Source organism: Natator depressus, chromosome 4 (assembly GCF_965152275.1).
Source record: "Natator depressus isolate rNatDep1 chromosome 4, rNatDep2.hap1, whole genome shotgun sequence".
Lineage (NCBI taxonomy): Eukaryota > Metazoa > Chordata > Testudines > Cheloniidae > Natator > Natator depressus.
Window position 1 is genome coordinate 77,412,436 of NC_134237.1, and position 13,946 is coordinate 77,426,381.

Consider the following 13,946-nt stretch of genomic DNA (forward strand, 5'->3'; position numbering starts at 1 on the left):
ATGAGTAGGAGACCTTGGGCACACCTATCTGCAGTGCACTGGATTGCAGCTCCACTTCCATCTCCCCCAGAACTGCTTATTAAGGTTCTGAATACGCTTTTCCCCACACCTGTTCTTATATGCATTCCCTGCACATAGCCCCACTGAGTCCTGAGACCTCCTCATCAACTTATTTAAGGAGATGGAGGCTGAGTGGGGGCGGGTGAGGGTTCTGTAAAACTGTGGTGACTTTTACCATCCACTGAGTTTCTTAGAGCAGTGGGTGCAGCCTGGCATTCTCTGCTTGGCATCCACAGCTGGATCCCTACTTTGGCTTCAATAACCTGTAACCATCTTCCTATTTTCATATTTTGTCCCTCCTATATTAAATTCTGGACTCTGTGTCTTTTCTCTAATCTGAGGGGGGCAGACCTTTAATTGTTTTGATGGGCTGTGCCCACCATCCCAGGATTGAAATAGACTGGTACAGTTGAGGAATGTTAAATTCACACCAAAAAATTAATAAAGAAAATAATTAGGTACATAAATCAAGGGGAAAATGTGTCACCTGGACATCACAGGTAACATGAGATATCCTCTGTCTATTCGTTCCTTCCTTAATCAGAATGCTGCTCACCTTCTGTACAGCTTCAACTTTAACCAAGCCAACAGTGTACAGTTATTTACATTGCAAAAGCTGCAGTACCTTTTACAGTACTAAGGATTTAGAAAGCACACCGTGTAGGTTACAGCAAAGAGTTAGGAATTAGAAAAAGGGGAAATTTGGTTGGAGCCATTGAGTCTCTGGAAACTCATTAGTTTCCTATGATTAAATAATGTATCCTAGGGGATGCAGAAAACAAAATCCTATACCACCATAATCCATGGAATTTGTGCACACAGAGATGTTAAGAAAGAACATAAGAGCTGCCGCATCGGGTCAGACCAATGATCTATTTAGCTTAGTAGCCTGTCTCTGACAGTGGCCACTACCAGAGCTTCAGAGTCATTGAACAGAACAAGACACTTTTGGAGAGATCCAATCCATCTTTCCTTTCTTGGAATCAGAGGCTTAGGGCCACCCCAAGCATGGGGTTGCATCCCTGACCGTCTTGGCTAATAGCGATTGTAAAGTAATAGCCAAGTAAACTAGCTATGTTATTACACATTTTTTGCCTTTGGAGTAAGTAACCATGTTCTTGGCGTGCAGGTGAGGAACAGTGAATGTCTAAAAAAAAAATGAGAGGGGAATATCATAAAAACTTGAATTTAATCAGGAATATGCAGTATTCTCTACTACAAAAGAAAGATTGAAATAATGTATGGAAATCTCTACAATAATAAATCAAAATATTCCAAATTACTGTTCTTAACTGCATTTAATTATTCTTTGTAGAGTTAACATCAATACTCTTAAAGTAAGGTTAATAGAAATTATCAAAAAGTGACAGATAAAAGCTAAACACACTTTACTATTCCAGACATGATTCGAAACAGATTTTGAAATGAAAGATCTGAAATTACCAACAGCAAGTAATAGAAACAAGAAAAGCAAATCTTATTTTCACTAGATGTGGGTCATTCCCCCCCACCCCCAACTATCTAAGCTCACTTTAAATTATTCTTCCATTAGCTCACAGCATTGCCTGTTTCCGACCCTTGCTGAGCTCACTTCAAGAGCTGCACCCAGCATGTGTCCTGTAGCTCAGAACAGGAAGCACTTTGGTACTCTGAATCATGTGGAGAAATGCGAGGTGGGAGGGAAGGGAAAAAATCTGATGCGTAGGATACAGATCACTTTCCTGTATTACACTCAACATGGAAATGAAGCACTTTGCTCACCATTATACAGGGTGGACCTGGTTCATGAGAATATTCCTTTCATGTTTGGCTACTTGTTCTGTGATATTTGTTTCATTCCTCATGAATTAAGAAAATTGTCCTGTTTTTGTAGGCACGTTGTGACATGTTGGTAGGATTAGAGAAGGCAGTGGTTCCCAGTCTCCCCCCCGCCCCACCCCTTGGGATAAACTAGCAAATAAGTGCCTCTCTGCCTTCTTTTACACCTCTGCCTCACTCCAGCTACACCACCATCTCTAGCGGAAGCACTAAAGCCACATCTCCAATTTTCCATGTGCTTGGCCAAGTAGCCGTGTCTGGTGCAAGGACCTGTTGGAGAGGAAACCTGATCAGATGCTTCCTCTGTTGTCCTTCTTATATTGGTGTTTAACATGTGTCTGGTTGGCTCTCATGAAGTTAATGAGTAGTTTTTAGATAGCAGTCAGAGTCACAAGATTAGGGAAAGTACTTCACAAAACTCTATTTGCTGCTGCTCTTGCTCAGCACGGTCTTGTGCATCTATAGACAAGTGTAAGTTGGAGACTGCCATGGATGTGGAGAGACAGAGCAGGTGGGTGAGTGGACAGGGTATGGACAACATATGTATGGCAGCACTACTGCCACAATCCTGTAGTTTTGAAATTAATGGGAATTTTGTCATTGATTTCATTGGGAGCAGGATTAGGTGGTGTTGATGCCATTGGGTTTGTGCCTCCACTACAGATGTGAAGCCAGGTACCCGGCTGGACTCTAGAGATTAAGTCAGCATGAATTATTATATACAGATGAAAATATTGATCAATTACCTGTGCCATTTGTATTGATTTAAAATATCTGCAAATAAAAATCCTAAAGGCAGACTTAAATTTTCTAGTGAGTCTATCCCCAGCAACCCTTACTTAGTCATACCTGCTGTTGTTACTGATGCATTAATATATATGATGTCACTCCTGTGATTTTAGCACACTGGTGCACAGTACAATATGGAAATGCATTGGATGGGCATGGAGGCTGATTATGCCCTCACCCTTAGAAGTGGCCCATCCAGGAGGACTTTGTCATATCAGTGAATGGGCAATGTGCAGGTGTTTGCACTGCTGTCATCCAAGCTCTCTCTTCCTGGACTAAATAGAGAACCTATATTTCTGGGACTGTCACCTTTCACAAACAAAAATTCACCTTAAAATTTAAAATATGTATCCTTCTATACACTGTATTAATTTAAAAAAACATATCAAGACTTTCTGAAAGTGCTTTTAAGATAGAGATCATGAGATGGAGGGCACCAGAGCTGACAAATCTTTTCAGTCTTTTTCCTTCCTCCATAAGAATGTGAAGTTTTAAATGTATGCAGCTGGAAGCAGATGAAATTATAGCTCTCAGACACTTTATAATTCTGAAACAGATATGTGATTGATTGCAAGGTGGCGTAGCTGCTGGCAGTTTTTGTCGGCACATTTTGATGATACAAGTTTCTTAGGTGAACTTCAAGTACATCAGTGACACATACTATGTTTCAGACACTTTGAATGATTTCAAAGCTAATAATTTATGAGAGCTTTTGGAGCAAGTTATTAGGTTAGTCTCAGGAGAGATTTATTTTTTTAATCCTCAGTTCCTTGCTGTATGTTCTGTTTACCTCATCTCATTCTGCTAGTAAACAAATATGTAAAACTTTAATGCAGTTGTCTGCTTTATAACTATGCCTCATCAGCTTACCAACGTTTCCCATTTGAAACACTTGTATTAGTGAATGGCTGTCTAGCAGACTAGAATCTGGGGGTTGGGGGGCAGAGAATAGTTCAAATGAAGTACCTCAAGTATGGTTTAATTGAGGAATAACTAAAAGCGAGAATATAAGGCCTCAATTTAGCAAGAATAAGAGAACAGGCAGCTCAGAGTGCTCATAAAAGTCTTTGAGCCTGGTTTTTCTGTTTCTTACACGTGTGTAAATCAGAACTCCAATAAAGTCAGTGTGACAGATTCTCCTGTGTGTTCTGGCTTTTCTTTGCCAGAAAGCATCTAAATGTAGCGCCCTCTCTCCACCTGGTTACCTCCTTTAATGCCAGTCCACTTACAGGTCTGGGTTCTTTTGGATCCCGCCACCCGCTCAGCAGGGTGTATCTTTTCTTTTTTCCTATGAAATTATTTGGCGGTGCCTCCACCCCCCCTCGCTCCTTCCTGGCAGGGTGACCAGGGCAGCTTGGGCGGAAAATTCTAACTACAGGGTAATCCCCACTTACTTGCCAGATAATTGGAGACTTCCAAGAAATAACACAAACACATACAATATATTCAACACAATAATTATATTAAACAGGAGACAAATACAACATAACAGGATGAAACACTATTTTTAGGGTCACCGGTGCCCACACTGAAAATACCTGTGACTTGATGTAGCAAATGTAAAATTAGTGTCCCGTTGGTATGCATACTTTGCTTGATGACTATAACCACAAAATTCTTCTTTGCAGTGGTTTAGCAGTGTGGCTGACTGGGTTCAGTACAGCCCAAAGGACTCACAGGTGGGAGAAGGTGGTAAATCCCTCCACAGGTATAATATACAGCAGGTTATAAAATCTTCAAATGCTTACTCCCTGGCTTGAGGACACAGTTCAGGGAGTAGGGGGTCCCCAAAACAAATTACCTGACTAATTAAAAGATGGTGCACTCACAAACTCCATGAATGATCCTCAGGTTTGAAGATGACTTTGGACTCCTCAGTCACTGTAGAGGGGCTGCTCTCTGCTGGCAGGACTCAGGCTGTGTCGGTCCCAGGATTTCCCCTCATCACAAAGGGGTGCAGGCAGTGATGAGCTGCCAGAAGCTGAAGAACCAGTTCCTTCAGTCGCTTCGGGTCTTAGGCGGCATTAAAGGACCTGCCACCGAAGTGCCGCCGAAGGCCCGGAGCAAGTGAAAGACCTGCCGCCAAAGTGCCACCGAAGGCCCGGAGTGCCGCTGGGTGAGTAAAAATTCTCAGGGGAGCTTCCCCAGCCGAGAGCTCAGGCGGGACGGAAAGGATGGTCCCGCGGGCCACAGTTTGCCCACCCCTTTAACAACTGGTTCTAAACCGGCTTCAAAATTTAACAACCGGTTCGCGCGAACCAGCTCCAGTTCACCACTGGGTGCAGGGCTCAAGGTGTAGGTTACACAACTACAATAACATCCAAACTGTAGCCTCCTAGCCCAGCTTCCAGACACACACTCCGCAGGCAGCTTCCCTGGACTAGCAGCCAGAGCAGAACTGACCATGTGGTGACTGGTCTCACCTAGGGAGCTGGAGGGCGAACTCAGCCTGGCTGGGCAAGTTTCCTAGCAAACTCTACAAATTGGGAATTATCAGTGGGGAAGGAAAAACCCAGCTGAGGGATCTGCTGTCAGGTCCCTAGAGGCTGTTCTCAAGGGGAACCCTACATGCAGGCCTGGGGCTCACCAGCTCCCCACACAGCCAATCCTGCCCTTTTCCTGGCTGGCTCCAGACTGACTCCAAAATGGCTTCTCCCCTTTTCTCAACTCCCTGGGAGGGGAATCTCACTCCCTATTGGTTGCCGAGCAGACTCTGAGTCTGCCTTGGCTCCCCCTCCCTACCAGGGACAGTGTGCCTTTCCCTGAGCTGCCAGCAGATAGGGTCCCAGGAATCTATGTAATCTCCTTGGGGGTTACATAAAAATTCAACTCAATGGGCCATGGTGCAGGAGGATTTCCAGATATGACATAGACCTGTTGTAGTAGTCTTTGCCCTCCTCCACAAGTCTGCATCCAGCATTGCTCCACCTGATTTAAGACTTTGGCACAGAGTAGCAACACCAGTGTAATACTGGTGTGAAAGGAGAAATAGACCTTTTAAATTCCTGCTGTAAGTAAGCTGTGAAAGATGTACTGAGTGCATTTGGAAATGCAGAACCTCCATTAATTTTTAGAGATTTAATTTGCTAATCAATATACTGCACAAATGGAATAAAGCGGGTATCAGTCCATTAACAAAAGGAGTCCCATGTGCTGTATTTCAGGAGTTATGGAGCACTGCCATATGATTAAGAACATCTGAAGTTACTGAAAATTAGAATGAGCCCTTTCTTAAATGAAACATGGTGGTTGCAAAATGGTATTGTGTGATCCATCATATTCACCTAACACTGTGCTCCTGTTATGGCATAGGTCACCTGAGTTTTTCATATATGTAAATTCAGTGCTTAATTTGTGCCAGCGCTTGCCAAGACGGAGCCCCAACACCTCTACGTCTGGCAGTTCCTAGCCCCAGCACCTCTGGGTTTGCCACATCAGTTATGAAAGTAAAAAAATTGCTTGAGCCCAGGCACCTCTTACATTACAAATTAAGCATTGCATGAATTACTCTTGATAAAATGTTAAACTGTGGTGATTTTGATATTTGTTTATACTAGATTAATTTAATGTCATGTATGAAAAAAATGGCCAGAAACAAGTGAAAAAAGCAGAGAAATATTGTATATATGCCAACAGAAAATGGTGCCTAAGTTGAGCCTGCAAAATTCGCTCACATACATTTCATCTCCACCAAATAGGTATGTGAGTGAGCAATGAGACATTAGATCATGCAAAGTCCATAACTGCTCAATAAACAGTTTTGCTTGTGTATATTTTGGGCCAGACTGTGTAATTATGAGACAATGTAATTATGTCATTCTCGTGGGAGAGGTCCATAAAGAGCTCTGGACATTTATTTCTCCTGAAGGATGCAATGTATCTTCCTTGCAAGAGGAGGTAACTTACCTGCTGCACCACCTTTTAGGAGGGTGAAGCTTACCCTGCTCTGCTGCCTAGTGCAGATATGGCAGAGGGCTATGGTCCTTACTCCTTTGGCCTCCTTTGGGATGACCGGCTGATAAGAGCAATGGGTCTGTAATTGTGGCTGGATCCTGGGGGCTTTGCGGGGGAAGGGAGCGGAGGGAAGAGGCAGAAGAAGGGGAAAAACTACTTGTGCCCATTTCCCAATTTTTGCACCTGCATAAGGGCAAGGGGCAATCTGGTCTTTTATGAGCTCAATATGGTTGGCCGGTTTTGAAGAACTGGCATGGAATGTCTTGAAAACAAATAACTAGAATTTGAAGGTATATCTATGCGGTATTATTTTGAACAATATTGTCTCTCCTAGCTAGTCATTCATGGTTATTGCTTTGCACATAGGCACTCATTCTAAAAGGGAAAAATCTGAACTAACTGCGGCTATTCAAATTCCACATGAAATATTGGTATAAAATGATACCATGCTGTGTTGTACATGCAAAATTATAATAAATCAAGAGTAAGTCTCTTTACAAAGACACATCAACAGCACAGACATACATCAACAGTCTCTCTCCCATGTCTCCTTAAGATCCCAAATATATCCAGAGTCCTGTCACAGTTACACTGTAGAACAGCATAAAATAACATTTTTGAGTAGCCAAGAAGCACAGTAAAAAGAGTAGCTCTGCATAAGAAGTTAGCATATCTAACACCCGGTTCTAATAAAGTCACCCTTCATATTTCTGAATTAAATGATGGAATGAGATCAATACAACATAGTTAGATGGCGTCAGCAATTTTATTGACAACAGGAAAAATACATAAACAGAGGCTGATTAACCATGGGACACATTGTCATTGTGAATAATAATTGGATGCTTGGAATGTGATAACTTTTTATTGTCTTCAAGTTAAAGGGCAAAATTCATCCCTGGAATAACTCCATTGACATCAATGGAATTATTCCAGGGATGAATCTGGCCCAACATGTTTTGGTTCCAGGTATTCCAGAGAATTTCACACATAATAGCTAAACCTATAATTCAGTCCTTTGAACTATCTGTGGGAAGATTAATCCCACAATAAATCAAGATTGGTAATGAACAAAGATGGATTATTGGACTATGTATGACTATTGGATGAAGGATTATTGTGAGACATTGAGCCACTGTAGAAAATCTGAGGACAGAGAAATTGCCTAGTAGTTACAGTGAAATATGCTCATGCTTTACCTTTCCATTCCAAATAGTCACCTGCTTTGTTTAATGAAGAAATGGGACCTCATTTGTTACAGTTTTGGATAGAAAGGCTTAGATCTTTATGAATGTTTTCAGACTATTTTGTTGGATACTGCTTTTTTACTTTTTTGTTTATAAGGGTTTTTATTTCTCCACTGGCTGGAAATGGTTTAGGATTACTGTGTTGGTAGATTTTAATCATTTGCTTAGGATCCATAGAATTCCACAGCTTTGGAAACCACAACAAAGTCAGGTTCCAATTGCAGAATTTGGGGCACAGCACAGACTTAGTCCAGGATCGAAGGATAATATCTCTCCTTTTCTCAGGATGAGGGTTGATGCTGGTCCATTCCCCTTATGCCACAGAATTTGCAGATTTCATATTACAAATTCTGTTAGTGCCTGTTGTAGCAAAGGACTTGAAAATGCCACATGCAGGCCTAGCATATACTAGTTAACAATATAACTAAAATGCATATATAGAGAACAAATAGTAAACAAACTAAATTTTGCAAAAGCAAACAAAAATCTGTATTGGAACTCCGTATTTTGGAAAGTTTAAATGAGAAATACACAAAGCAGAGGTTAACATGGGCTGATGCTCAGTTCTTCGTAGTAATGTGTTTTGATCCTTTTTGATCACTCTAATATTATACTATGAAGCATTGCTCTGTGGGATGTAGTTAAAGCCTATTTAAGCCAAGGAAACTACTACCACTTTCCTGCAGGGAAATATCAGAACATTTTTATTTTTACCTCAATCACTCCAGAAAACTTCATGGAGGATAGTCTCTACCAGTGTGACGGGGCAGTTGCTGCCTCAAATATTCCTAGAAAAAAGGAGAGAGAACTAATAGTAAGCATGGTGCTGGAAAATAGTGAATAAGATAATTCAGAGTTAAATGCTTAAGGCTTAGTAGAGCTTGAGTAGCAGAAAGCTTGTGCAAATTAGGCAGTTAATAGATGTTCTCGTCTATTACAAAGTAATCTTTGTAACAAATGCGAGAAAAAAAAATCTACCCCCCACCCCGCAAGTAACCACAACAAAAAAATCAGGCTGATTTTTCTATCACACAGGTCACGATTTTGGGTATCTCAATTGTTCTGTGTTTTGATGCACATGCAGCTGTAATTTAATGAAACTTCATGTGTAAAGGCTCCTAATTTTATTTATTTATTTATTTATTTTAGATTTCTGATACTTAAAAATTGGAGAGTTTTTTCCAAGAGAAGAACAACAGTTGATGCAATCTGGTAAGTGAAATGTAAACTTGGAAATAGGTTACTAATGAATGAAGTTGTAATATGAGTCTCCAGAACTTTCACATATTGGCTATTGGGAGTGAAGTTTGGTAGCGGAAGCTCAATCAATAAAATAATAGTATCATAATAAAATACCAATTTTATTATCTGGTGGGTTAAAAATTAAAAAGTATGAAGGTAAAAAAATAGAACGAACATGACTATGAATCATTAAATATCATGGTGATAAGCACTCAATACCTACAAAATATAGAACATATTTGTGAATTAGTTCTATTCTGTTCTGTACAGGCTCTTATACTATATTCATCACTGTAGCATCTGACCACCTTCCAGTAGTGCATTAAACAACGTGAGTAACATTCTCATTTGTTTGTTCTCTTGTCCACAGTGGCTATCATATGCATGTGCAGGGGGATAGGATTCTGGTTACATTCACATGTTGCCACCTTATGAGTCTTTACTTGACTACATTCTACTGCTGTGAATTGTCTGTGAATGTGTCCCTTAGGCAGCTTTGAAATCTCAGCCCCTGAACCTAGGGTTGACAACAACCACCTGAAGTATTTTTAAAGCTGCTAAAACCTGTCTACACTAATGTTTTAAAAATGTGGTAGTTAAAATATGCTAGCTAATGGTTTTTTAAACATGACCAGTTTTCCTAGACTAGATGTGGCCAATGGTATTTTTACTCCTTTTGACCCAAGCAGTTAGTTGTATTTGGGGTCCTGTGGGTTGTTTCTATTAGGAGGAGAAATTAATGGTGGAGTCTGGTACCTTTGATACAATCCATTTTATTCACAAGGAATGTACAAAGTCCTGTTTCCCTGAACACAGGAAGAATCAAACAGCAGGAGATAGTTTCTTTCTTCACAGTTCCAAGCCCCTTTCAGCCAGCACTGAGCCCAAAAAGCTGTCTCTAGGCTTTTCCCAGGGCCACACTCTCACTGCTTGTTCAGGCTGCATCTGGCTTTCTGCTCTCTCTCTCCGTCTGTTTCTGTGGTGTTTCTCCTATCTCTCTCTCACACACACATCTCCCTGCTAAAAACAATACCCCGCCAAACCCCCTCTGCCCACATAGTTCAAATTCCTGAGTGGCCTCATGTGTGCCTTTGTTCTTGTCAGTGACATTTGCCTACATTTGGGGTGAAGGCTGCTATTGTTTGATAAAGGAGCTTAACTATTTCTTACAGCAATCTTAAATTAATGGACGTGATTAGCCAGCCTCAAAGAATTACCCAGCCTCAATCCAGCTCATAACAATATCTTCACACACCACCGAGCTGTTATCCGAAATAGATTACAAGATATGTGGGTTAGGACTGTGTCTTACTCTCCATTTTGTAAAGATCTGTGTACATTTATGGTGTTATATTTATGTAAACAATAATATTTTATAGTTGTGCAGAGAACTACCAATTTCCTTCCCTGTGTTCCTCCTTAGGGTCAGTCACAGACAGCTAACATATTTTTAAAGGTGTTAATCCCCATGTACACTAGTGTGTAAAAAATATAGATGAGTTACAATGTGTTAGCTGACATTTTTATTTAAACATGACCTATTATTTAAACGTGACCTCCTGAGGTCCCTTCCAACCCTGATATTCTATGATTCTATTATTCTATTTTCCTGCTCTAGACATGATCATTGATGACCAACACATGGAAGAAGTGGGATTTAAAGAAGGGTTTTTAAAAGGAAGAGAAGGTTCTATAGAGAGTGGAAATTTTCCAGTCTTAGAGGGCACCATGAAAAGAGGGTGTAAACCCGAGAGATACAAAAAGGGAGCAGTAATCACAGATGTTTGGGAGGTGCATAGGGAGAAGAGGGAAACTGGGAAGAAATGAGAGCAGATATTGTGATGGCAAAATTGCAGAGTGCATTGACAATGAGAATGAATTCTTTGTATTTGATGCTTTAACAAGAGGAAGCGAATGAATGAATGAAAGGATGTGGTTTGAGTGGCAGAAGAGGAAGGTTACTTGAAAGCCAGTAATTTGCATAGAGTGGAAAGAGAAGAGGTGAGATGTGGGGAGTACAGAGAAGAGGCAGTTTCAGAAACCAAGGCAAGACATAAACAAGATGTGGGCAACATTATGGATACATATTGATTTTTTATTAAAAGTGGCAGAATTTAGACGGAGCTAGGCTATAAGAAGGAGGAGGGAGGGGTTGAAAAGGACACTGAGGTTACAAGCCTGAGAGGTGGGTAAAATACTATTGTTGTCTACGGGCATGGACAAGGGAGGAAGTGAAAACAGATTATGAGGAAAGCTGGGTTATGCTGGGACAAATGCTTCTCTGATGTAACTGCATTGATTTTGGTGGAGTTACACTAGGGATGAATTTGCTGAAAAAGACTTCTTGACTGATTTAGTTCAGGTCCGTGCTTCAAGCTGAAAGAGGTTTTTTTTTTCTCCCTTTTCTTAAATTTATCAAATCTTTCGCTAGGCATATAGTGACATGGTCATTAAGGTTTACTGTTCTGATGTTTGACCACAGTATTATCGGCAACTAGCTTATTCCTAGTATCTACTAGAATAACTTCATTCATTTCAACTGCAGCCCATTGCCCTTCTCTGAACATCGATGTCCAGTGTGAATTGGTCTTTTTCTTTCTTCATGTATTTATAGTGTTATGTGCTGTTTGTGCCCTTAGTTTAGTTTCTTTAGGCAAAATATATATTTCTTTATCCTCTCTCTCCTGACATATCATTTTCTCAAGACCTTGTATCATTGTAGTTGTTTTCCCTTTATCTCTCCCTGTTCAATATATTTTTTTGAATTTGTGGAGGCTAGATCTGCACATAGTCTTCTAAATGGAATCAAGCCATTGTGAGAGATTCTATGTGTGTACATCCTACAGTGGGATTTTCATATTCTGCTCTAGAAGAGGTTGGGGAACAGTGTGGAAGTAAGAAGAGCAGAAGAAGAGCAACCCCTAAGTGCTGGAGGGCTCTTTTCCTTTCCTATCTACAAAGATAAAGGGCTGTACTTCAGCCCCCAAAGATTGCATATGGCAATGATTTGATTGGGGATTGGTCCTGCTTAGAGCAGGGGGTTGGACTGGATGACCTCCTGAGGTCCCTTCCAACCCTGATATTCTATGATTCTATGAATGCTAGAAGTTTACCACACAATGTGCAAATGCGTGGCTTCCCCTACAATGGATCCTGGCACCTTGACCCCACTCCATACGCACATCTCATATGCAATTGTTAAGGGCACTGTGGATTCTCTGCACATGGGAGAAGAAAGGAAAATGACTTTGGATCAAAATGTAACATCTTGAAATTCCTTATCATAAATCTGCTTTCTTAATGGCCTGACCATACCCCCAAGTTGTTCAGATCCAATTCAGTGTTTTTCTGCCTTCTGTATTTGCTGTCTCCCTTAGCTTTTTGTCATCTCCAAATCTGATCAGTCTCAAGTTATCAAGTCACTAATAGATAGTTTTTATAATACTGGCCCCATTATTGATATCCATGGGACCTGACTTGATATCATCTGCTATTCTGATGTGACACCATTGTAAATAAGAAGTTCATTCCTTTCTGTCACCCCATTATTACTCACCTTGTAATGTTGTTATCTAGAAAATGCTGCTACATTTAATTACCTGGACCTGGTCTCTCTGAACCCTGGGCACCAAATGCCATGAATGTTGTGGAAATGGTATGCTGGTCTCAACACATCATCAAAAGATCCTTAATGACTAAAATATCCAGCAGCACGGCTTTACATCTCATTCAGATAGCTGCAGTGTGCCTTCAAGCACCAGGCTGTCATAGTGACAGTGATGTAGAAGGAGGAGTGCCATTAAATAACTTGCGAAGACCACTTAATACTGCACCTGGGTTTTCTGTGAAGTTTTCCCATTCAAGTGCTGAGCTGTCCCTACTCGATTTAATTTATGAGAACTGAAAGTGCCGCAACCTAATCTGATACTAAGATATATGAGCAGTAATCTTACTTCAGAGACAATTGATATGCAACAAGCTAAAAGCCATGTTGAAACAATGTCCAAACTTCTTATGACAATATTGGAGAAGTAACATGGGAATAAATACAGCGTTAGGAAATTATTTTAAAAAGAAGGTAGCCTAAGGGAGGGTTCCGTTAACAATTTTCTATCCATAGTATATAAACTTTGCCCAGTGTTTTAGGGTTGCATAGTTCTGCTCCATGTTTATTATATTATGAAGTTTTTGTCTGACAGAAAACATTCACAATGGAAATTTTAAAAAAATCTTTAAACAATTGAGAAATGTGTTGAAGGTATTTCACAAAAAGACAATATGAAGAAAAGAATGCAAGGCCCCATAGAAACTGACAAAGTAATTAAAACCTCAAAAACAGACTGGACTTCAGAACTGAAGTGATTATAGTCATGTATCAGAACTTTCAAGGCATGGCTGAGGGCCTGGAGGGAATGAGTGCTACCGCTCTTAATCCTAACGTCTATTCTGATGCTACAAGTTTACGAGTTTAGATAAAAACCCTATTAATTTGTCTCTGTTTAGTGGTTTTCAAGGTTGTGCTACAGTTGGTAAATGCCATCCTTCAATGACTTTTTGCAGAGTTGACTTGGATGCTTTTTGCACAATTGAGAAAGTTCAGGTTTTGAAACAGTGTATGGGAGAAATCTGTATGGAAGATCAGTTCCATGAATACTTCATAACAGCAACAGACAAATATGCAGTCTTTATCTGGATATGGAATATAGGACTGCAGTGCCAAAAATATGTCAAGAAACTCTATAGTGAAGGCAGAACAGTAGAAATGTGTAGAGTTGGACTTGCAGAAGATGAAATGAGCAGATGATCTGTCAAAGAATTGATCATTATACAACAGAA

General features: G+C 40.4%; 1 protein-coding gene across 19 annotated transcripts in view; it reads left to right on the forward strand.

Annotated features, from left to right (window-relative positions):
- Positions 1–13,946, forward strand: part of TENM3 (teneurin transmembrane protein 3) — a 1,226,612-nt gene that overhangs the window by 178,310 nt on the left and 1,034,356 nt on the right. For all 19 annotated transcript variants that reach the window (XM_074951193.1, XM_074951194.1, XM_074951199.1 and 16 more), the window contains exons 2-3: positions 9,018–9,080; positions 9,381–9,441. The gene's annotated coding sequence lies outside the window, so the exon portion shown is untranslated. The remainder of the gene's footprint in view (positions 1–9,017; positions 9,081–9,380; positions 9,442–13,946) is intronic.